The 26,599-nt window shown below is 39.1% G+C and overlaps 1 protein-coding gene across 1 annotated transcript in view; it reads left to right on the top strand.

The window, feature by feature from the left end:
- Positions 1-26,599, top strand: part of LOC114689663 (metabotropic glutamate receptor 7) — a 468,962-nt gene that overhangs the window by 395,323 nt on the left and 47,040 nt on the right. The gene's annotated exons all lie outside the window — the stretch shown is intronic.

The raw sequence follows: 26,599 nt of genomic DNA, 5'->3' as shown, positions 1-26,599 counted from the left end.
GCAAAATAAGTAACATTCAATATCATTCTAGAAAAGAAATAAACAAAATATCATAGACAAGAGCTGGCAAGAGTTAAAACTAAGATAGAATGGCACTGAGATGCTTACTGTTGGGTGGTATTGATCTAGAAAGAAAACAAGGCCACAGAGTGCTAGGTTTCAAATTCATCTGTTGTGTGTTACTCAGTGGTTTTTTTGTTTGTTTTGTTTTGGTTTTGGTTTTTTCTTCCCACTTCCACACACCTCCAAAAGAGAATCAACTCCAAAGAGAAAAGTATTATTTTGACTCGGTGTTTCAGTCCAGGGCTGGATGCGTTACTTTTAGGACTGATGTCAAGGCAGGAACATCATATAAGAAGGACATGGTACTAGAAAGCATGGAAGCTTAAGAGAGAGAGAGAGGGCACACTTGCAATCTTAGGACAATATCTATCATCAAAGGCAGGCCACTGGTGACCTACTTCTTCCCTTTAGGTCCTACCTCTTTAAGACTGTTTCATTTTTAATTGTGTTTGTGCATATGTGCATATTAGATACAAAGTTCCTTGAATTCTTGTGATCAAGACTTCACAGGTCTTTCATCAGGGCTCAGCTCTGAGTGAGGATTCTTTTTTTATTATTAATAACTGAGTGGCATCTAATGGAAGTTTGATTCTTTCCTTGCACATGTCTAACATTCCTCTGAAGTCAATGAAACCCATGCAGAAGTAAAGGAGACTTAGACACAGATTAGAAGTTGGATATGGGCCAGTGGCTTAAAGAAGTGGTTTGAAAGGAGTTTATTTGTATAAGAATGGGTTTTCACTGAGTAGCATTTGTGAAGTGACAATGATCTGGAAAGACTTCAAATTTGATGTGTTAAGGCTTTTTTTGCAGACAGCATTAAGCATGCCTCAGGGAAGAAATAATGGAGCAAACCAGGGTTGCAAATGTGGGAGTAATTTTGAGAAGAAGCTATTGCATTAAAAGCCTTTTAGTATATTTATGAATCTGGGGGAGGGGAGAGAATAGTGACATAGGCCTTTACCACCTCAATTGGACTGAGACAAACAGAATTCACACCCACCCATCCTTTCCCTACTCAAAGGAACAATGAAAAGCTATCCATACAATATGCTTAGAGTTGAAACTGTAGAGTGTGTGTGTGTGTGTGTGTGTGTGTGTGTGTGTGTGTGTGTGTGTGTGTGTTGGTATGGAGATAAGAGACATCTGTAGAAAGAAAGAATTCTATTTTGTATAACTCTCAAAAAAAAGTTTATCTGCCACATACCCACTTCCGAAGTTTCTAATAGTGAGCTCCAGACACTGAAGTAGGCCTTTACTGAAATGGAATTTGAAATGGAGATTCCTGAACTGTGGAGGTTTATTATTACCCATCTGATAAACATACACAAATTATTTGAATAAACAATATCCAAAATCAAACAATGTATTTAATTATGTGTTTATCTTAGTTTGTTTTCTGTTGCTTTAGGAGAATACCCTGGTGAGTGGTCATTTATAAAGAAGAGATGTTGATGTAGACTTTGGCATTATATGCTGTGAAGTCCAAGCCTGAGGAGCAATATATCATGAGGGTCTGCTGGAAGAGGCAAGTGGGTTGGCAGAGGAATAGATACATGGGATAGCTTTGCTTTAAAACCACCCTGCTCTTCTGTGAAGATAACCAGTCCCTACAGAATGAGGACTTACACCAAGAAATCAACCAAAGTCCATAAGAAAAGCATTAATCCTTCTACAGAAATTTCCCATCACCACCCCAAAGACAAATATCAACTTGAGCTTCAGAAGGAGCAAATCATATTCAAACAATTTTAGCATTTTAAAGTATATATATAATTTTGTTAAAGTAATCACAATATCTCTGGCATGTGTACCAATCTCATTATCAAATATTTCTCTCAGAAATCATTTATAAATCATCATATATATATATATGTGTGTGTGTGTGTGTGTTTGCATACATGTACATACATGTACATGTGTGCATGTACGTGTATGTGTGTACATATATATGCAAATAGAAATGCTGTCTTATGAGTCACCTTCAAAGCTCAGTAACTGGGCTGGTAAGAATCTCATCATCACAGCACTTTTTTGTTATATGCACGTCCATGGGTTCTATCATCAGCACTGCAGGAAAATAAAACTGAGGTGTTCTGTGGGTTTGTGTTTGTATAAAAGCAAACCATGACAACAGCCACAAGGAACATGATAACAGCTGACATATACTGACTTACTATGTGGAAGGCACCAATTAAAGAATTTTATACGCATTGAGTCAACTAATTTTACAACATCCATGTGAAATAGGTAAAACTTCCTTTTGACATACTGATGAGGATACTAAGATAGTAAATGTTTAAGTAATTGTCAAAGTCCTCAAATAGGAAGGAGAATCAGGTGGATTTAATCCAGACAGTCTGCTCCGAATCTCCCCCTGAATTCTAACCCTCCAGTAGATCATTATTTTAGCAGCATTTTTCAATATTTACTTTATGCTGGGCTTGTTATCGGTGATACCTGTGTTATAAAAACCACTCACCCTGTCTATAGGGGGCTACTGGACCATACAATGAACAGAAGTTAATAGAGGACAGATAAGTAGGATGCTAGAATTAGTGGTTGACTGTGAGAAAACTTTAAAAAATGCAGTTTTATGATGCAGCTACATCTGAGATGTCTTTGGTACAGGAATTTTGACAAACAACGGGAAGGAGTATAACAGGCAGAGAGGCCTGTGTGTGTACTTCCAGTGACACTGCTCTCCTGTGTCTGTAACATGGGTGTCTTTCATATATGGTTGAATTGATGTGAACAATTTTTATTTCTGCACTGAGATCATATATATCATCAAATCCATATGGTTGTCTCTGGACTGAATCAAGAGGTAGATGAAATTTGCCCGGTTGGACTAATATTTTTAAGGATGGAAATTAGAATATGATAAAAGCATTAGGAGATACTGAGAACATCTGTCCATCTTTTCCTTGCCCTCAAATACTTCTTTATGGACCAAGCTAGGTGAGGAAAACTTTTATTGAAATGGGAACACATGGTATCAGACAATAGGAGAAGACATTTTATAATAAATGGGAAAATATTTCTTCAGTTTAGCTGTCTGTCATCAGTTGAGTCTTCTAGTCATTCCTGAGAGGCAGAGGAGGAGGCATTCTTATGGTTCGTACTGAATGGCTGTTCAGTGTTTAGGACACTAAACATTCAAAGCACAGTGTGGTGCTTCTAGAGATTGCTTTGACAAATCCACTCACATGATGCAATGGCTGCCTTGACCACCAGATGATAGTTACATGCCCAACAAGAAAGACAGCTCTTCTACCTTAGGCTCTGCTGAGAGGGACCCAGTGCTTTTAAAATATCCCTTTCACATCTATTCCAGGCACTTCATCCTGAGGATCCTGAGGTGCTCCCAAAGGAGGGGTACTTACTGACTATGAGCAGGAAGGCCTAGTTGATCCCCTTTGGAATACAGATGCTTTTTTTATTTTCAAAATCACAAGAGTCACATTAAAATAGTTCTTTGTGTTGAATAAATTTAAAGCTATTACCAAATTTGGTTTTGGACTATTCTCTGAAAGGAATTTTTTTTAACTTCAAAAACTGATTATATATTCTTAAAATAGAGAGCAGAATATATATGTGTGTCCTAGTTTAGAATTCTGAGAAACTTTATAATTGAACTTACAACATTACATTTTGAAGAGAGAAAGCCTAATTTATTTAATCTGCTTATTTCAGCTTTCTAAGATAAGGTTTGTGAGAAGGCTAAAATGTCTCCTTGATCAGTGGCAAGTTCCATAGAATGGGCATTGCGGTTAATTATGATCTTTTCAGTGATTAAATATCACGACTAATCCTGGTAGATAATAAGAAGAAATAACGGTGTAATTATATAGAAGTTTGAGCATATGGCTATAGAAAGGTCTTTGAGTCATATAGTTATGGATATATACAGATAGTATCAGATTGTATCAGCTATTATAACATCAAGGTTTCATGAGCTCCATATCTTTTTCACTCTGGGCAGGGAAAACAATGAAAATCTGTTATAGCTATTTTGACAGACCACAAGGCCCTTTTGGAATTATACTCACTATGAGGAATATTGCAATGAGTGATTACATACCCACTGCAGGTAAATAGCAATGGGTTGTTTCATTGGCAGGTTATTTACATGAAACAAGCTGGTGCCTGGTGAATGGCTATGGCACCCTGCTCTAGCGCCTGGCTTCCTTGTGTTTTAGGATGTGATTCTTGCTTTGAAGCAGAACCTGGACCTTCCTCAGATTCATCCCTAGAGTTTTTCTTTCTTCCTCATGCCTGCAAATCTGACATGCCTCTCCCAACTGTCCTCAAGTTACCTCAGCTGTGTCTCTGGAGCATATCTTCAGGGCTAGGATCCAGAGAAGTGAAAGAAATTTTCAGCTTGGGAAAATTCTGGAATCATCTCAAAATACATTGCTTGTTTAACTGGTCTTCTAAAAACTGATGAGGGGGCAAGAAGCATAAGTGCTAAGGCTTCATGTAACTCTTAGCTTCATGGTTCTTTTCTTGAGATGTCAATGCACACATCAGTTCTGCCCTTCTTCTGGAATCTGAGTATCTTACACTACACCAAGTAATTTGGCAGTAAGTTTTGGCCATGTTTTTAATTTCTTTCAGCTGCAATCATCCCACTGGATTTTTAACAAGCATTGCAGGAGTGAAAGCACCGTGTCATTTTATCATTTAATTCTCCATATCCTACTAGAGATAATGTGCAGCACTAGCAGATAGCCACTCTCCCCAGTGGATTCCCATCAAACAAGCATTAATAAGGTGCAGCAGTAGTAGCCTTTTAGCCTTTTAGCCTTCTCCTCTCTCTCTCTCCTTCTCTCTCTCTCTCTCTCTCTCTCTCTCTCTCTCTCTCTCTCTCTCTCTCTCTCTCTCGTGTGTGTGTGTGTGTGTGTGTGTGTGTGTGTGTGTGTGTGTGTTGCTGGTGGTTTCATTTCATTCTGTTCTAGCAGATCTCTATAGTAGGGTTTTGAAACATATGTGCTCCTGCAGTGAGGCCTCTGGAAAGAAAGATTATAAACATCTAAAAGTGGGAGTTGTGCTCCTGAGGGACTAGAGTCAAAGAAACACTTATCTTTTCCATACCTCCAGGTTATGTTGAGACATAGGAGAAATCCATGAGTGTAGGGCAGAAGTCCTACAGCCCAGGGCATGGAGAAGCTGAGTGAAAGATGAAGGAATGTGAAGAATGGACAGTATACCATGCCCATCCATCTGAAAGTGAAGTGACCTGGAATTTTTTTTTGGGGGGAGGGTTGTTTTTTGAGGCAGGGTTTTTCTGTATCAATTTGTGCCTTTCCTGGAACTCACTCTTTAGCCCAGGCTGGCCTCAAACTCACAGAAATAAGCCTTACTCTGCCTCCCGAGTGCTGGGATTAAAGGTGTGTGCCACTGCCGCCCGGGCAAAGTGACCTTGAAAACTCAAGTGGTGCAAGGCTTTCCTACATGGGACAGACAGTTGCTCTTTCTGCCTAGCTAATTATGGCCATGTAGGCAGGGAAGTGCTGCATGAACACAGCTTGCATTATCTTAAGCTATGTAGATATATGAATTTTTATGTTTCTTTTTTGCTTTTTTAAAAATCTAAATCCTGCTTGTTTTAAAAAGCACCAAATAAACAAGTCTGTTGGGAGAAATTCAATCTACTAACTTAAAGTTTGTGCCCTCTAAAATATGTTTTATGTTTATAAGATGTTCAGAGTTATTTAAAACAAGAAGGGATTTTATAATTAATAAGATGTGGATAAATAATGGCTTATCTAGACAATCCGGGTGGTCACTCATGCCTCAATCTTATACCTGTCAGTGATCTAAGTCTCATATCTCTCTCTCTCTCTCTCTCTCTCTCTCTCTCTCTCTCTCTCTCTCTCTCTCTCTCTCTCTCTGTGTGTGTGTGTGTGTGTGTGTGTTGTGCACCTGTGGGAGTCAGAAAACAACTTGTGGGAGTTGGTTTTCTGCTTCTAACTTGTGTATTCTTGTGAAGTAGCTGACCAACCCCCTCCACTTTTTCACCATCATTTTCAAAGGAAGATTTGAGTTGCTCTCCTGATTATTTATTACTTTCTTCACTCTCTCTCATGAAGGCCACAAAGTTTAAAACTCAGTGCCTGGCTTATCAATAAGCAACCGGTATAATACTGAATTAATTAAAAATGGCTTCATTTGTCCAAAGTTTGCTTTAAAATTAACACCTTGTTTGAAGTTCAGTTTGAGATTCTTGACATACAATATGACACATGACTTCATTTGACATACACTGTTTGATTTTCATCATGAAATTGGTTGTGTGTAATGGTGTCTACATGGACTATTACAAGAGGAATCATTAGTTTCCATCATCATCATCACCAACACCACCAAAAACATCATCACAATCATCAGCATCAATGTTCCTCTTGCTCCTCTTCATCATAGTTAATGCTCATGTGGGTTCATATGCTGCTTGAGAGTTTGGTACATCTACATTTAATATTTACCATTGCCATTTCTCATTATATATAGACAAACTTATCTTTAAATTTAAATTGGGAATATTTTATAGTATGATATAACAAAACATGACATTGTCAGGGGTAGAGGTGAAGCTTAGCTGGTTAAGGGCTTGCCTAGAACGCACTAGCCTTGAGTTCCATCCTCAGCACCATATGGGCCAGGAGTAGTGGTGCACCCCTGCATTTGAATGGAACATGGAGCATTAGGTGTTTTCAAACATCTTCAGCTATACAATGAGTTGAGGCCAGACTGGAATACCTGAGACCATGTCTGAAAAGAATAGTAGTTTCATAAACATTGGCCTAAGCTTAGACAGGAGAGATACAACAGAAACAAAAGAGCATTTTTGTTTCATTTTCTATGCAATAAATGAATTCCTTCAAAGTTTGTCAGTGACATCCCCCTCCTGAATGGTGACTACCCTGCTATTCACCAGGCTGTACACCTTACATGAGCTAGTGAGTTGTGAAGTAGAGAGGAGAGACTGGCTGTGAATTTCTAAAATGGCTCCAATCTTCCATCAGCATGAAAAATGGGGTGAAAAAGTTTGCAAATCAAGGCATTTGAGTTTTCTAAGCAGCTTTCCAGGGCATTACTCCAGGTTTCTACGCACAGATGTACATGTTGGTTGGTTGAACGTGGGATGTTCTGCCAACCCTTAGCAAGTTTCACAGAAATTCAGGCATTCAAGGACTATATATACACCTGATTCTCCTATATCCCATGTTGTATTCATGCATTTTACTCCTGGGCTGCGCTGTCTTGAATGAGAATGGCCCATATAAGTACATATATTTGAATACTTGGTTGGCAATTGCATGAGAAGTCTGGGAAGGATTAGGAGGTGTGGCCTTGTGTTTTGTTTTGTTTTGGTTTGGTTTTTTGTTGTTGTTGTTGTTGTTGTTTTCGAGACAGGGCTTCCCTGTGTAGCTTTGCGCCCTTCATGGAACTCACTTGGTAGCCCAGGCTGGCCTTGAACTCACAGAGATCCGCCTGGCTCTGCTTCCTGAGTGCTGGGATTAAAGGCTTTCACCACCACCTCCTGGCGAGGTGTGGCCTTGTTATGAGCTTTAGACATTCCCAAATCACACCCCATTCCCAGTTAGCCTTGTGCCTGTAGATCACGATGTAAGCTCTCAGCCAATGCTCCAGTACCATGGTTACCTGTCTTCTGCCATGATGCCTGCCATGATGGTCATAGACTCTAATGCTCTCCAAGTGTAATCCTGAAATTAAATGCTTTCTTTTATAAGGTGCCTTTGTCATTGTGTCTTATCACAGCAACTGAAAAATAACTAAGACATGAAGATTTTTAATAGTTTTGTTAAAACAGGTTGGAAACATTTTTTTTTTCTTAGCAAAGTGAAAAGTCATTGGTTCCTACAACCAATTCATTAAGGTACAGATCCTCTTTTCTGCTAAAATGTCTTGTCTGAATCCTCGCAGGTTGTATTATAGCACTTGGGTAAGAGTTAATGGCTGCCTCACTGTCTAGGGCTAAATGGTCAAAAGACATTGTGCAAGTCACTTGTTTTCCAGGGTGCAAAGGGCTCATAATGTGGAATCTGTGATGGTTAGCTCTAATTGTCAAAACACAACCTAGAATCATCTGAGAAGAGAGTGTTAGTAAGGAATTTTCTAGATCTAGTTGACCGGTGGGTGAGTATGACTATGGCAGACTGTTTTGATTGCTTTAATTTATGTGAGAAGACCTTTCCATTGTGGGTGGCACCATTCCCTTGGTTTGGGTCTTTGACTAAATAAGTGTAGAGGGCATAATGAACACAAGTAACCACACATGCATTTATTTTCTCTCTGCTCTTGTTTGTGGATGTGCCTCATCGCTTCATGTTTCTGCTTTGATTTTCTTGCAGCAATAGACTGTAACCTACAATTGTAACCTAACACTTCATGCCCCAAGTTTCTTTTTTGTGAGGATATTTTATCACAACAACAGAAGAAAAACTAGAACAGAACTTTTTAATGGGGTATGTACCATAAATTAGATAACTATTGTTAAGTGTAGTCTGGAAACAAAATAAAACAAAACTACTTCATCAGTATGTAATCATATTCATCACAGTTACTTTCATCATTAAAATTAAGTGCCTTGCTGGGGCTTATATCAGATCTATTATAGTACAGTGAGTCCACAATGGGGCCTTGTCTCATTTCACCTCAGCTGTCATTAGAGATGACAAATAACACCTGAATAGTTATTAGATCTATGTGCTACTTCAGCTGAGCAAGAACACTTGACTGTACCCTGTTGAAAAGTTCATACAGACCTAATTCCCTCTAAGGACTTAGGCTGACATTGGATATTGCCTATTTGAGCCTTGTGGGCCTGAATGAAATATGAATGCATGTAAGAAAGCTTCTGGTAGAAATTGCTATAAAAACAATACCAAAATTGATGTGTAGATTTAATACAGCTCCTAAACTCCCAGCTGGATTGTTGGTTAAATGTTGCAAAGCTGATTCTAAAGTTTATATGAAAACACACATGACTTAGAACAGTCATTAACCCAGTCTTGAAAAAGATCAGAGTTATAGGATTTACAATGAGAGATGTTAAGACTTTTAAAGATAGAATAATCCAGAGTATCACATTGACATAGAAATAGAAAAACAGATAAGTTCAAGAGAATACAGAAACCAGAAATGGACCCATACACACCAATAAATTTTCTACAAAGGCATCAAGATAATTTAATATGGTTAAAAAGCTCTAATCATGTTACATTGCCTGAACAATTGCATGTCTTTGTTTTACAAAACAGAATTTTATCTTTGTATCCTGACATATGCGATCAGAATCAAAACTAAGGGGAACTCTCCTCCACTGCTGGTGGGAATGCAAGCTTGTACAGCCACTTTGGAAATCAATATGGCACTTTCTTAGAAAATTGGGAATCAATCTCCCCCAAGACCCAGCTATACCACTCTTGAGCATATACCCAAGGAATGCTCAATCATACCACAAGGACACTTACTCAGCTATGTTCATAGCAGCATTGTTTGTAATAGCCAGAACCTGGAAACAACCTAGATGTCCTTCAACTGAAAAATGGATAAATAAAATGTGGTTCATATACACAATGGAGTACAGAGAAAAACAATGACATCATGAGGTTTGCAGGCAAATGGATGGATCTAGAAAAAATCATCCTGAGTGAGGTAACCCAGACTCAGAAAGACAAACATGGTATGTACTTGTAGTGGGTAGCCATTCCAGCTTGGATCTGGAAGTTCCAACCCCCATTGAGACTCTGGCAACTGTCACGCCTACGGGGCGGGGCGAGGGGAGGCGCCGGGGGACCCGAGAGCTGGATGGGCCAGCGCTCTTTCTGGGCGCTCTCTCGGTGCCCAGAAGCTGACCGGTGCAGTTTGACTGGGCAGAGCTCCGGAGAACACCGCTGGACTGCGTTACACCTTCCCCAGACCCTGTGACCTATCCATTACTTAATTTGTGAGTTACGCCATTAAATAAATATCCTTTTAACTACGTGGAGTGGCCAAAATAATTTCTCCAATATGTATTCAGTCATAGGAGGATACTAGATGTAAAACAAAGATGACTAGACTGCTACTCACAACACCAGGGAGGCTACCTAGAAAACAGGATGCCAAGAAAGACACAGGGATCGCCCAATGACAGAGAAATGGATGAGATCTACATGAACAACATGGATGTTTGTGGGGGTAATGAAGGGCAAGGTTCAAGAGAAAGAGAGCTTAGGCGAGCGGGAGATCCCAGCTGGATAAAGAACAGAGAGGGAGAACAAGGAATAAGAGACCATGATAAATGAAGACCACATGGGAATAGGAAGAAGCAAAGTGCTAGAGAGGTCCCCAGAAATCCACAAAGATACCTCCACAATAGACTACTGGCAATGGTCAAGAGAAAGCCTGAACGGACCTACTCTGGTGATAGGATGGCCACACAACCTAACTGTCAAGCTAGAAATCTCATCCAATGACTGAGGGAAGCAGATGCAAAGATCCATGGCCAGGCCCCAGGTTGAGCGCCAGGACTCTAATTGGCAAGAAAGAGGAGGGATTCTGTGAGGGAGAATTGTTGAGACCAGGCTTAGAAAAAGCACAGGGACAAATAGCCAAACTAATGGAAACACGTGAACTATGAACTAATACACTGAGGAGCCCCCAAGTGGATCAGGCCCTCTGGATAAGTGAGACAGTTGATTAGCTTGAACTGTTTGGGAGGCACCCAAGCAGTGGGACCAGGACTTGTCCTTAGTGCATGAGCTGGCTGTTTGGAACCTGGGGCTTATGCAGGGATACTTTGCTCAGCCTGGGAGAAGGGGACTACTGGACCTGCCTGGACTGAATCTACCAGCTTGAGCTGAATCCCCAGGGGAGTCTTTGCCCTTGAGGAGATGGGAATGGGGGGTGGGCTGAGGCTGGGAGGGGTGTGGGTTGGGGGGTTGGCTGGGGTGGGCATGGGGGGGGCAGGAGTGGGGGAGGACAGGGTAATCCAAGGCTGATAAGTAAAATTAAATTAAATTATAAAATTAAATTTAAAAAAAGAATTTGGGGAACAAGAAAAAAAAAGAATTATGCTTTGGGGCAAAGAGATGAGACTGTCATTTCAAACTCTTGATGTAAATGAAGTTCTCTAAGAACACAATCAGCCCACTATGTGCTGTGTAGTATTTCACAGGATCAGGGTCCTCAAGTAAAAAATGGTAACATCATGTTCCTTGGCGCACTAGCACATTTTATGGTCTAGGACTTTGTGGGATTACTCCGTGATGTTCAGACAGTTATGACATTGCTCAACAGCATATTTCTCAGAAGATGCCATGGTCCATTAACAATACAGGTCTACAGTAATATAAACAATATTGTGGCTTTATTTCAGATACATCCCAAGTAAAGTAAGCTTCCACAAGAAAAGGATAGAAACAGTTTTATTTCAGTGGCATTTTGGGTGGTCAATGCTAATAAACCTGAACAATGTTTGTATGGGTGAGTTAATGACAGAAAAGACTTTTTAGCACAATGGACATGTTTCTAGCCTTATATTAGTAGTTATATATGTGGCATGGCTTATTTAACCTCATTAGAAATCTGTTAATAACATGTAAATTATTCCTTAAATTAATGAAAAAGAAGAGGAAAAGGTACCTCTATGAGGTTTTTAATTTTTGATTACATTTTGTTTCAAGCTCCATTACCAGCTGAGTCATCCTCCTGTCTCAAATAATATATAGCATAATATAGTGGATTTCAGTTCTGGTTCCATATTAAAAATATTAGCTCCTGGGCAGCAGTGACACACACCTTTAATCCCAGCACTTGGGAGGCAGAGTCAGTTGAATCTCTGAAAGTTTGAGGCCAGCCTTGTCTACAGAGCAAGATCCAGGACAGGCACCAAAACTACACAGAGAAACCCTGTCTTGAAAAACAAACAAAACAAAACAAACAAACACAAAATTAGCTTTAATTCATGATTCTTGCACTTTCTATGGAGACCTTTGTCCAGGGTAAACCCCCAGTCTTTTGTTTGTCTACAGGCTTTAGCTGTTGTACCTGCATCTACTGATACTTTAACTATCAGCTTCAGCCCCAAGCAGTCAGCACCCTGCTGCTCAGACCAGAGCCTGGAGGGACTTCTGGCTGTCCTGGCATCAACTCTGCCATTCCCTTTTGGGAATGGGCACATCCTGTTCTTAAAATTGCTTCCTGCTGTTTGTGGGCAAAGGCATCTTTATGGGATCCTGAAAAGAAAATTTTGGGGTTAATTGTCAAGTTCTCAGGAGAGCTATATTATTTGTTGTCCAGTCTCTGCATAATGTCAAAGTGCAGGGCTTATCTGAAGTCCTCGTTCAAGTAGTCTGGTAGGCTAGACCATCTCAGCTAGCCATCTTGAAATTATCCTGAGCAGTTTGTAGTCCAAAGCTGATCTTTGGGTGATGTTTGTCAGCTTAGTGGTATTATTATTGTCCACGTGGGATCGTTGTTGTGGGGCCCCATCATCTTTCTGGAGACTTCAAATTCACTGTTAGGCCTAGTCATGATTCCCTGCAAAAAACTGATAGTGACTGGAACACAAAAATGATTATAGGCAACTAAATGAACCTTTTTTCTAGAATTAATTAGTACTCTATATGACCATTAATATCATGACAAAAGTTATATTTATATATATGTGTGTGTATAACTCTTATAAATTTTGATATAAAATTTATACCTTAAGAGAAGTTTAAAGAATCAATATAGAACCAAAAAATTGAGATTAGTGGCAATAGAAAAGTCCATTAAATTTTTGTTTTGTTCTGTCCCATAACAGAGGATGGCTCTTTCTTCTGACATGATACAGAGATTTTGTGTTTTCCTTTTAACAACATGATTGGGTTTAGAGAAGGAGAGGGCCATTCTCCATCTCCCAAGCCAGCTTTAATGCTTTAATTTTTAATTGAACTGAGACCACAAAAAAAAAAAAGACCATTTATATTAAGTGTCTGTAGGGAAGAGCAGAAACAAACATTTAGGAAGACTTATAAATTTTTATATGTGATATACCAATAGTCCAGTTCACTCTTTTTCTTGGGACATTTTTTTCTAGATGATTTTTTCTGTTATTCTTCGGGTGTCTCATTTGTCCTGTGTTCTTCAGATTCCTTAGCATTCATTCTCTAAGTCTGCATAGAACAGTAGAAGTTCAAGGGAATTTCAAAGCAGCTACCTAGTGTGGTGGCAGTCCAAAGTGGGAATTCAGAGAGAGAAAGAGAGAGGGAGAGAGAAAGAGGAGAGAGAGAGAGAGAGAGAGAGAGAGAGAGAGAGAGAGAGAGAGAGAGAGAGAGAGAGAGAGAGAGAGTCTACCTACCAGGAGGGAAAAAAAGCTAAAAGCTAAAGAAAGTCCAGCCACATGTTCAGGCCTGAGCAGTACAGGGCCTGATCCAGGGGTTCTGTAAACCCACAAGCAGTCCAGCTGCTTGCAGCTATGGCCCCTTGCAGCTATGGCCCCTTGCAGCTATGGCCCCTTGCAGCTCCGACCACATGCTCCAGCCAAGCTGGGGCCCACAAGCCACAGCCAAGTAGCTTTTTTATGAATTCCTGCCTCTCAGTTAGACAACAAATGTAGTCAAATTTCTAAGCTGGTCTTATTAAATAAAAAGCATGGAGTCAAATATAGGGATGAAAGCCTTAGAGATCAGGGAAATAGTGAGAGCTACCAACCAACCTTACCTCACCAGCTCTGCAGCTTCCAAAATGCTCGACTTCCTGTCTACCCAGGCTATTATTTCCTTGCTGTTCTGCCCTCTCATTGACTCTTAGCCCAGCTACCTCACTTATTTGTCACTGCTTGTCTGTACAGACCTCCAGGTCTCTATGGTTGGTACTGGGGTTAAAGGCGTGTGTCACCACATTTGGCTTTGTTCCTTAGTATGGTCTTGAACACACAGAGAACCTGCCTGCCAAGTGATCAGATTAAGGGCGTGCAATACCACTGCCTGACTTTTGTGTTCACTTAAAACAGCTTCCTATTTCTTCTGATCTCCAGGCAAAACTTTATTTATTAACATACAAATAGAATATCACCACACTTCAGCACAAATAAAATATCACCATAGTAGAACACTCTAAGGAACAGGAACTGGGATGACAGACCTTGAAGAAGTAAGAGCTTCATGTGGCAGCACAATCATGTCTCTATTTTCATACCAGAAGGCCATTTGCAAGTCTGGATTTGTATTATTAAATTCTATGAAAGTGGCCTAATTGAACTAAATGGTACATGTGTGTGTTTGGGGGAGGATGTCTGCCTGCATGAGCATGTGTTCATGTACATCCTCATGTGTACATTGCTTTGATTGATGCTTCTATACTTTCTTAAGATTGTAAAAGAGATTCTGTAATTTGACTCAAATGATTAACCAGTTCATCACTTCTGGAATCATTTCTCATGATGTACTTTTTCCAAATAGTTCCGTCTTTGAAAAACAAAACCTAAAGGACTCCATATCATATGTATAAATGTCTGTGAGCCAGCTATGAATCTCTTTGCCTATTTTCTTGTGCTTTATTTAGCTTTCATAATTTCTTCATTTTTTTGTGTGTATGTAGTTAAGGGCAAAAGAGTAATGGAAGATGTCACAATACTATTTGGGGCAGGATAATTCCATGTGTTGGCGCTTAACTTGTGACAGGAAATAGAGCAGAGAACATTTTGAAAAGACTTTCTTCAATACTCTAATGTATCAGTAAAACACAGTGAATATGATTTTGTAACATAGAAACTAATTCTTATCAGGAAAATGAAGTTGAGTGTGGAAGTTTAAAGAGCTTTACTGAAGAACAGACTTATCACCAAACAAAAAATGTTGACATAGATAAATCACCACATTAAAATGGAGTTGCTTCCTGAATTTTCTCCTTTAAAATCTATGGAAATTAATAAGGAATTAACCATCTTTAGTGACAATATAGATACAGTCACATGTGATAGTAAGTCCAAAAACAGTTCATTATCCTGAGAACAGTTACTCTCTGTTCCACTAATGTCTAAGTGGGTATGCATGCATGTCCGCATGGATTCATGATGACTCTGTCTTCACCATGTCAAGGACATTGCACTTACCAACAAGAGCTCTCAGATGGAGAAATTGGAAGGTAAGAGAGTGCTACTACAATTTTTAAACGTAACTAGAGATTATCAGTGCCCTTTGTTACATCTCTTGATATCACATGGGTCCCTATGTGATTGAATGTTTAGTTAGATATTCTGCAAAAGAAGGAGTGAACAGATGTTGGTGGCATCACATATTTAGAACAAGATTTTGCTGAATATTGAAAGCTGTAGCAAAAGCATAAATGAAAAAAAATACAATGAGCTAAACATATGTCGCATGTGCCAAGAAACTACAAAAATCTCAGAAGATTCTGCCCTGCTTGGAAATTATTTCTGAAGGATTACAGAATTTTTTGTAACTCACAATGACCTAATGACCATTATGGGAAAACACAGATTTTTTTTCTTTTCTATGTAGGTTGGAAGCATATAGGAATTAATTTTAAAAAAAAACTGTATGTTATGGCTATTAGCTTGCTGTCTTTGTGAGACTTCTAACAGTGTGAGCAGGTGTGTGTCTGACTCTTTTGTCTGCTCCTGAGACTCTTTTCCTCCTATTTCTTTGCATTGTCCAGGCTTGATACGAGGACTTTGGCTGTGTCTGATTGTATATTGTTTTATGCTGTTTGGCTTCCTCTTTTCTGAAGAGGAAACAGAGTGGGAGTTGATCTGGAGGAGGGGGAGGTGGGAGCAGCTAGGAGAAGTAAGGGAGCAATAACTGTGTTTGGGGATATATTGTATGTGAGAAGAATCTCTTTTCAATTAAAAAAACTGTAACATTTTTATAATTACTAATTATAAAAAATTATATTAATGTGTAGGCATTCATATAAAAGTATAAACTTTTACATGCGTTTATTTTAAAAGACAAACCAGTAAGAGTTTTTGAAGCCCATATATATATATATATATATATATATATATATATATATATATATATATTCTTAAAGTTGGGAATAATTCTAGTTTATTTATAAAGGCATTGTGTGAGGCACTTAGTTATAAGTGAGAGAAACAAAAGTAGTTTGAAGAAAGATGGAGTGATGGTCAGGGTGACTAGCATTGAAATCATGAGTGAAAGGCAAAGGTTACTAAAGCTAGCTTCCTAGAGTACACAAGGAGAGAATGCATGGAGGACTACTGTCATACATAAAGGAGCTAGATGAAAGTGTGAAAAATCAGGAGATTTCAATGCTTCCAGTGAAACAAAAACCAAAAGCAAATGAAAAAAAACACAAAGAACAGCAACAAACATGAAATACACGAGTGTTTTATTGGTTGAAAAAAGTATACTAGGCTGCAAGTCAGTATAATTATTCTCTCAAATGACTGACCTTAAATTACTTATTACTTATTTTCAGAGTTTCAGTATCACTGAGACATTATCTTTTTATAGCAATAGCATGAGGACACAATGAAAATCACATAAAAATACATGGAAAGATACTAAATGCCACTCAAATCCCATATGCCAGTCATTTGAATTGGGGCTGCTATCATTATAATAAAGTAGACAGCAGATAATTGCATTCATGTTCTGTATTGAGCCATTATGATCATTGCATTTTTATTGTGTACTTGTTAGAGAAAGCTTTTAGACCACTGAGTGTCTGGGTCAGATGGTGACCTTAAAAAAAATAGTTCAAAGTGTGCTAGCAACTGTCTGATTCACTTTAAACACGTTCAATCCACTCAGTGAATTCAGTTTTTGTACCTAACCCTGTGAGCACTCATATAGATACAGTGGCTTCCTCAAATATCACCTGCTCACCAGAATTTAATGTATTTCCACATTTTGCAGCCATTAAAATATTATGTCTGTCTTATTGCAGACAGCACATTATCAGTTATTACTATTCTACATGTGTTCCTTGAAGCACAACACTAAAATGATGAATCAACTCTGTTTACCAGAGAACAAGACCTTTTGTTTGAATTATTAGAAGTGATATTTAGTTAGAGAATTGGGATACAGGAAATCTACTCTCTGCTTCTTCTTCAATCTCTCCAACAAATAAATAAATGAGTAAATAAAGAAATGCCTTTTGTACACAATTTCAGACTAAATCAGTGAGTGAAAGGCAAAGGTTACTGGAACTTTTGTTCAAGGTCTCTCAAGAACTGTTTTCAAAAATCTTGCTTCATTTTCATTCTAAAATAGATATTCATGGAATCAAAACTGAGGTATTTCATTACCCTTTGTGAAATGATTGATTGATTCAGAATTCCAAAACTGGACTTGGTCAACATTTACATAATCCATCTGCTGAGGTCTCATAAGCATGGCTTGAAAATGATGCAAAAGGCGGAGAGGCGCAGTTAAGAATGCCTACTGCTCTTGCAGAGAAACTCAGTTCAGTTCTTAGTATCCACACCAGGTAGCTCACAGTCACACAGACACATAGTTGAAACAGACAAACAAAAACCTTACAAATGATGCAAGAAGAGTTAGTGTTGCTGAACGTGAAGAAGGCGGCTCCACATGTTGTGAACACCTCCTAGGTGGTCTCATTGCCTGTCTCTACTTTAGAAGATTGCCTATGAGTGGAAGCATGAGGTTCAATGACATGTTCCTCCCTATGGCACAGAGAGTCTATGTTAATAGTGGGAATTTCTTCACAGATTTGTGACCTGTACAACCTCACAGGTCACATACAGCTAAAACATACCCTATGCTTGAGTATCTGCTTTTCTGTTGCCACCTATAAAAATCTATTTGTGGTACCATTTTCATTTTGTGCTGGACTTCACAAATTATATACCAAATCTGATAAGAATGAGTGTTTCTTGACTATTTTTCCAGAAAGCTGGGAAGCTTTGACTGCTACATTTAATAACATGGCAGCTTATATGTTACAGCTACCAGTCACTCTTGTTAATGAGATTCAGTACTCAAGCACTAGAATCACCACCCTCCCTCCTTTCCCATATCCACCCCCTTCGTGTGTGTGTGTGTGTGTGTGTGTGTGTGTGTGTGTGTGCACCTGTGTGTGTAAAATCATGCTTTGCCTGTTTTCTATTACTCTAGCAGAATACTCTAGACTGGAAAATTAACCAAGATTGGAAGTTTATGGGGCTCTCAGTTGTAGAGGCTTGAAAGCTCCCAGGTGTGTTACCAGCATCTGCTCAGTATCTGGTAAGCACCTATCTGCTATCTCCCTCTGAAGCGGCATCCTGTGGAGAGGCAGAACAAGTATGATATCTCAGGTCTCTTCTTCTTTCTATAAAGACACCAATTTCATCTTAGGGACCCCACCCTCAGGACCTCATCTAACCTCAATTACCTTCTTGTTGTGTGGCCTGCACTTACAATTAATATATTCATTCCATGATGAAATTTCAAACACAGGGACTTTGGAGGGGAAACATTCAAACCATAGTAGAGAAGGTAGTAAATATTTTGGAGTGTGCTAACCATGAGTCACACCACCGCTGAAGTTCAAAAGTAGAAGCACCAACAGGAAAAGAATGAGTGTAGTCGTGATTCAGTTCAACTGTGTTACTAGGCTAGGTTAAGCTCTGCAGTTGTCCCATCTTTGCATCAATCAATCACACTTTCCAGATCATCCCTGAGCTTATTCTCAGACTTTATATGAGTGGCTCAACCTTTCTGTAAATCTAGATTTTTGCTTTTGATGTTCTTTTGTATTTTTTTACCCTGCAAAAGAAGACTTAGATCACAGAGTGGTTTTGAGTATTACCCAAGATAATGCTTAAAGGACACAGTGCCACTCAGCATATGCCCTTGAAAAGCCACCTCTATTATTTGCCTGGCCATTTCTGTGAATGATTTGACTTTCAAAGCTGGATGTGTACTGTAGATAGTAAACTCCTGTAAAATTATTTTATAAACCCTTGGCTAGATCAGTCTTGAGGGAAGAGTAAATAGCCTGCTTAATACATAAAACAACTGACATTTCCTCACTTGCCTTTACAAACATCCCCTCATAAAGTAGTAATGGATTTGGTCTCCCCTGAAGACCTGTGCAGCTTGGAATTCTTCAATGGAAGAGTGGAGACTTCCATCTGTTGTTATATTAAATTGCTCATATTTGAACTTTAGTTTCTTATTTGTGAAATGAAGGCTTCAGAGGGACATTTTACAAAACTCTTTTTGAATTTGAGGGGCTGAGTAGAGTACTGCCGGCTATTCACATTCTGCAAGTACACTTAGTTTACACTCCATCTCTGGTCTCCTGACTTGTGATGCTCACTTGAGTCTCAGAAGGACTACTGTCTCTCTGGATCCTTCCTGTGCAGAATCAGCACACTGCCTTAATCAGGCCATGTGACTGTGATAGAAAGCTGACAGATGACAAAGGCTTGCCTGGAGATGTTCCCTGTTTGCTAATTTGTTTTAGGAAAACTATTTATTGGCTTCTAAGTTTTTCAGATGAAAGCAAAAACTCCAAATCCCCCAGAACAATCCTGTTTATTCATGATCTGTAAGTCACACAAATCTTATTAGATAGGTGAAGGACAGAAGCCAGTACAGAGATGTTGCTAGCAATAATAGAATTTTTTTTTTCTCAAAGGCAATAGTCATGAGAAGTGTTAGATTTCCTACTATTACCTTGGGGATTGTCTGGATTCTACCATGCATACAAGTGGATAATAAAAGGCACTGGTTTTACTATATTGCCCTGCCCCCGGGTGTTCCTGTCTTTCCAGTCCAGGGGTATCCATAGAATGTGATTTAATTTTGGACAAAGCTGCCCCAGCCATCTCATAAAGCTGCATATCACACCAGGCTACTCCCTCCCTTCAACTGCTGCATCAACACATGGAGAAAACACACACCTCTAATTGGGCACTATTTAGATGCACATGCTGCTTTCGGACCTCGGTAGGATCTCTCATCTTCCTGCCCCTCATTTCATGAAGATGATACAGCAGCATTCTACTTGTGTACCACAACTCCTCAATAAAAAAAAAAATTATATATCTCACAGTCCTTGCTTGGCTATTTTCTCTCCTTGGAATAGTCTTTCCCCAGAAACTCACATGCGCATTGTCTACTTTTCCTTCCGCCATCAGCTCGCCTTCCTCATAAGACTTATAACTCTGGGAAATTGTCTACTTTATTTATGACTTTGTAGTCTCCCTTGCTAGAAGCAAATATGTTATTTTCTTATTGAAATCAGTATCTAGAATATGTCCCCACACATGAAGTGATGAATGAAGAAGCAAGACTAAAACCTCCTTTTGTATTTTGATGAAAGAAACATTTAAGAAAGCAGCATAGCATGCCTATCTTATAACTGAAGTAGAGGAAAAGTTGGACATTGATCAGAATATCTATGTGGTTTTGCAATGGTATCCTCTGGCTAGTAACTCAGGGATGTTTTATGGTAACATAACAACACTGGTTTGATATAATAGCTGTTCCAGCTGTGAAACTATATACACCCCAGCAACACACACTACCCACATGCACATACGCGCTAAGCAAAATTCAGAAGGGTGCATAAGACACTATGCAAGGACATACTACTTCCCAGTGAAAATTCTAGTAAGTACAGATGTGAAGATGAGTGTGGTGTGGTGGTGCTTTTTGGAGATTTTATTGCGGAGTAGTGATCATTCTTTAAGGAAGATGCAATATGGTACATTTCTGATTAGCAGCTTCAGAGAGTATAAGACAGAGCATGAGAACCCTTAGGGATAATTGAGAAGTCTTGAGTCAGTAGCTGGCGTTCAAAAGGTGGACGTAACGAGGTGAAGAAGAGAAAGCTCCTTCAGCTGGAGAGAATCTGCTTCAGCAGAGACTCGGAAGTATGAACATGTAGGTGTGTTGTGGGAATTCATTTCCTCTGTCCTTTCTCTAAATTTAAGGATTATACTTCAGAATAAGCCAAGGAAACCCATAGTTCCCCTTAAAACTTGCCTCTTCGGGATTCTAGGAAAGGGCCTTTCAAGTAAGGACAAGTCAGGTGAGAAACTCTATGCCAATTATGTTTTCCAGGAAGGACATCTGCTAAAAAGATGAATTCCTAGATGGCAGGCTCTTTACTACTCTTTTTTCAGCATAAATCAATTACATCACCCAACAGCTTTCATAAAGATATTCCATGAAGTATAGTTTCACAACTCATTTTAATAAAAACCAAAGTAACATTTTCAGAAGTAGAATTGATCTTTCTGAATAACCACCAAAATCCACACCAAATAACTTCAGGAGCCTCACAGGAATGATAGTCTGCAGACACTGGTTCACCTTGAACTTAGCTTCCATTTTCTGTCTCCCACAAACAAAAAGACTGAGAATGGGTATAAAGACTGAAAGCTACCGCACACAATGATGTGTGTAGATCAAACTGACCATGTAACCTAGCAATAGCAAGCAAATTTTATCTATAATTTATGACCAATGGAAATAGTTGCTGCAGTGTATTGGTAAATATGGATCAGGTCATCAGAACCCTGTTGCTGAGGTATATTTGTGTGGACCAAGTCTTCAAAATCTTGTCCACATGTGTACAATTCCTACTACTCTTTTGTAAAAAGAATTAACTTTTTGAGAGATTACCACTTTGAATGGATAAGATTTGAAAATTTTTTATGTTTTACCCTTTGCTCTTTTTCTAATTGAATTATCAACCTTAAGAAAGTTCAGAGGGGGCCGGGCGGTGGTGGCGCACGCCTTTAATCCCAGCACTTGGGAGGCAGAGGCAGGCGGATCTCTGTGAGTTCGAGGCCAGCCTGGGCTACCAAGTGAGTTCCAGGAAAGGCGCAAAGCTACACAGAGAAACCCTGTCTCGAAAAACCAAAAAAAAAAAAAAAGAAAGTTCAGAGGGGTATTTTTATCTCTACTCTTTTCTTTTCACTTAGGAGTTCAGAGTGATGGAATACTCTTCATTGTATATTATGCCAGGCACCTTTATCTTATCTTTATTCCAAGCCTTTAAAGTGAGCAAATGGGGATGGAATGATGACAGAGCTGTGAAGAACACTTGCTGCTCTTGGAAAGAACTGGAGTTTTTTCTCAGTACAGACACTAAATGACTCACAACTACCTATTACTCAAACTCCAGAGAGCTCTGAGAGCTCAACACACACACACACACACACATACACACACACACATTTTATTTTTCAGTTGAATCTGTCCAGGTATCGAGGAATAACAATTAGTCACTTATACCTAGTGAGTGACATAGTTTAACTCAAAAGCCTACAATGTAACCCCTGTACTACAATGTTTCCTTGGTAGATTTATTTTTCTTTGAAGCTTAAGCATTGTTTAAATAATAGTTTTATTTATTGTTTGAGAATTGCATACATTCATGCACTGTATTTCAATCATAAGAAACCCTTGCACCCTCCCCTTTCATCTCCTCCAAGATCCCCACCCAGCAACTCTTTCCTTCCTACTTTATGTCTGTCTATATTTAATAACCCATTGAGTCTCCTAAGGGCTGCCCACATATGCATAGAAGTATGGCCAGAAACAAACTTAAATTTAGGGTAAAGAGATCATGGCGTGCTGGTCAGGTTAAGAAACTGAGCTTTATGCTAAGATGCTAAAGCCATGATCCTCTTCTGAATAAATGAAAGGAAATCCACACTGTAAGCTGAATACATTATTACCATTCTGAAAACTAAGAGTCTGGAAGAAAACAGCAAGTGGTAATTAAGCAAAGGTAGGACGTGTCCCTGCAGACAGATGCTAAGGAGCACAAAGGAAGGAGAGAGAATGTGGTCACCCAATCAGAGCATGGGGATATCTGGGTCCTTAAGACCCTGCTTCAACCCCAACCGAAGCTCTATGTGGAGAACAGTATGTGTTTCCTGTAGGTTGTTCCAAGTGAACACACTGGCCTAGGTCTGCTGGTCATCTGGAGTCAGATGGAGCAATTACAGTACAAATGAGCTGCTTGTGGTCACAGTCTCTTAGGTACTCATTTCAAATCTCTTTGCAAAGTAGATTTCAAAATGTACTATTTGCTAGAGCCTCTAGGCTGCAGGCCACAGAGTAGATTATTGGCATTTTAAATCTTGTTTGGTCTCTGTGAAGAATTTTGCAATTTTTGAAGAATGTTAGTTTTTCATGTAGTAGACTTGAAGACAGTCACACCATAGGGAGAAGCTACAGGTATCATCTGATGGTTAGAAAGACATTGCTGTCTGTTGGTGGAGGTGTCAAAGCACCATATCAACGCCTCTATGGACAGCCACTAATTTGCAAAAGTCACAGAATGTGGGCCCCACAAATGTGAATACCCCTCAAGATTCTGAAGACTTGAGACTATGAAGCTGGGGAGATGTCCCAATCTGGAAAGTTTGTCATGCAAACAAGAGGACCTGAGTTTAAATCCCAGAATCTACATTTAAAAATCTAGTATTTACATAACTGTTTGGTCAGTTGGACAGTTGTAAATTTTTCCTCAGAGATTACATTCACATTCAGATTCAGCATATGTAAACATAGTAAAAGAGGCAATAGCCACTGCAAGCTCTCTAAATTTCTCTAAATAAATCTAGCTCTCTATGGATATAATCCAAAGGGAAATCTTGTCAGTCTAGACTTATGATCTGACTCAAGTTTATGTGAAATAAGTGTCTATGAGTGCAATTTACTAATCCAAAGCAAGCAGCCAGAGTTTATGGCATATCAGGCTCTTTCCTCAGTTTCCATAATTATAGTTCACAATCAACCATCCATTAGAAATTGTTAGCATGTACACCTGATAGTGTGTGTCAGTAGCAAACAAAAGATTAATACATTTACTGCCTTGTCTTAGAGGCAAGCAGATCTACTTTGTCACTTTTAGAGAGAGCTATAAACAAGAATACTGTTTCATATTTCTAGAGACATTCTATGCCAAGAAAGAAATGTGATGCATAACTTAAAAGTTATACCTAAAATGCAAATAAAGGCATGAGACAGCACATTCTAAGGTACAGATTCTGTGTCAGTGCTGTGCACAGTGCTCTCTGGCTGAGAGGTGAGTGGGCAGGGCTTAAGCAGGCCATAGAAACATGATCTATGGTTTGTTTTGTCTTGTTAGAGCTGCCCTTTTCTGTCCAGTAGAAAGCACACCAGATGGCCTTGCTGTCTTCTGCTCTGGGCTATGTCAGCACCCTCCTTTTTATAACTTCCAGAGATGACCCTACTGAGAAGGAGCAAGTCCTTTGAAATCATTATATCCTTATAATGATTCTTATCCATATAATCCTTCTTCATGCCCAGAAAGTGCAAAGTTTCAGGAAAGGGATCCAGCCATCAGATGTCCCTTTGGTCAAAGAGGAGAATGGTCAAAACAGGGCTTGAGGTGATGTGTTAATCCTGACTCCAGGAGAGCTTATGGGTCTGGGTGCATTTCTACAACAAGACATCAGTAAAATGGTTGATAAAAATAAGAGAAAGGGCTGGGAGGTGGTACAGTGGGGAAATTGCTTGTTGCATAAGCCTGAGGACTTAACTTTATCATTAACCGCCACTTAAAAGCCAGATTTGGTAGCTTGTCTTTATAATGCCTATGCTAAGAGGTATAAACAAGCAGATCCAGGGGCCTTGCCAGCCACCTAGTGTAGCAGAAATTTTGGGCTTCACGTTCAATGAGAAATTGTATTTCAAAAACAGGAGATGGAGAAGTACTCAGGGAAGGCAATGGATGTCTATCTCATCCATGCCAATACCTACATGTGCACACGAACATATAAGACACACTCACAACAATGTATGCACACCTTTGATATTCCTCACCATGATCAAATGACCAAATGAATTTAGAATAAATGCAATAATGCAGCATGATTTTAAAAAAGAAAATAATGAGAGTTCATTGCTCAAGAAAAATCACAATCCAATAGAGAAAGCAAAACCAACACTGGCTAAAACTTACTTTTTCTGGCTAGAAATGGAAGGATTCGAAAGAGAAAAGTATTAGTTTGCAGAAGAAAGCCTTTTGTTTAAGTACAATGAACTGGACAATCACCTAAGTAGCTTCAAAAAAATTACAAGAGCTGATTGTAAGAAATAAAACCAAGTCAGGGAATGGTATGTTTGCCAGTGTAGGTAGAGGCTAACGGAAATTACTTTCTGCAATGGAGCCAAAGTGACGTGAAAGAGGATTGTTTGTGTATGACCTGAGCTGTACCCATAAATTATATGCAGCAAGCAAATATCTGTGAGTTATCAAAGCTTAAACACTGTTATTTCTCACCCTGCACAGCCTTACCTAGGAAGAACTAAGTGCCTGCTCTGTTTATGTTAACTGAATGAAATGTATGAAATCTTATTTTCAACTCAGCAGAAGCTTTCAGCTCATAATGTGGGATACACATTAAATATAACCTCCCCAAACAGATTTATTCTAGTGATAACTCACACAGAAACTGGGCATTGAATAAGTCACAAAATCATATTTTTAAAAATTTGGGCAATTCCTATTTTTAAGTAGGCTGCTGGCTTCCTTCCAAGTATTGTAAAATAAGTTTGATTCTAAATTTAACTACAGCTAACTGGTTTTACATACACTGCACTGGAACTGTTAACTTGGTTTGAGGGGAGACACCCTTTGTTACTCAAAGTGTCGTTTGTTTTCATTTGTAATGACAATTGGTAATTTCTCACACAGAATGGTGATCCTTTCTGATACTGCTCTCTGATGACAGTGTTGTTTCAAAGAATTGGATCCTAGCTAACACTTGCACTTGGGATTTGTAATTAGCTGTCTTTTAAAAGTAAGTTTTGAAGGGCTTGGAGAGATGACTCAATGGTTATGAGTACTTGCTATTCTTCCTGAGGACCAGTGTTCAGCACCCAGCATTCAGGTCAGGCAGCTCAAAATCACCTATAACTCTAGCTCTGGGGGGTCTGATGCCTCTGATCTCTATGGGTACTACACTCAAGTGCATATATTACACACAGATACAAATGTATACACATAATTAAACATAAAAATAAAACCTTATAAAATATTTCTAAGTCAAAATAAAGCAGAAGTTGTAATGTGCTTCCCTGTAGAATCAATCGGTTGATTGACTGAATGATTGATTTCAAGGACTCAAATTTTTATTACACATTTCTGAATTGGTGGATTATTTGTTACACCCTGCCCCCAAAAGAAACTCATAATAAAGCTTAATGTCCCCTAGTATTGTTTTATGAGGGAGGAAATAGTCAGATTTTTGTGGTTGGGGCACAGTCTTTAACAGGTGATCAGGGTTAAATGAGGTCCTTAGAGTGAAGCTCCATGTTGAATTGAAGGGTTATATAAGAAGAGGGAGAAGGGGTTGAAGGTATAGCTCCACAGGAGATTGCTTGGATAATGGGATGGTTAGTACTGATTGCCAACTTGACAGGAACCAGAATCTCTGAAGAGACAACCTCTTGGCATATCTGTAATTTATAATAGCTTAATTAAAGGAGGAAGAGCTACCCTAATCCTGGGATATTAGACTAGATGCAAGGAGAATACTAGCTGA

This window comes from Peromyscus leucopus, chromosome X (genome assembly GCF_004664715.2).
Source record: "Peromyscus leucopus breed LL Stock chromosome X, UCI_PerLeu_2.1, whole genome shotgun sequence".
In the NCBI taxonomy this organism is placed as follows: Eukaryota; Metazoa; Chordata; class Mammalia; order Rodentia; family Cricetidae; genus Peromyscus; species Peromyscus leucopus.
The sequence above is the reverse complement of the archived record's forward strand: the minus strand, read 5'-3'. Positions and strand labels throughout refer to the sequence as shown.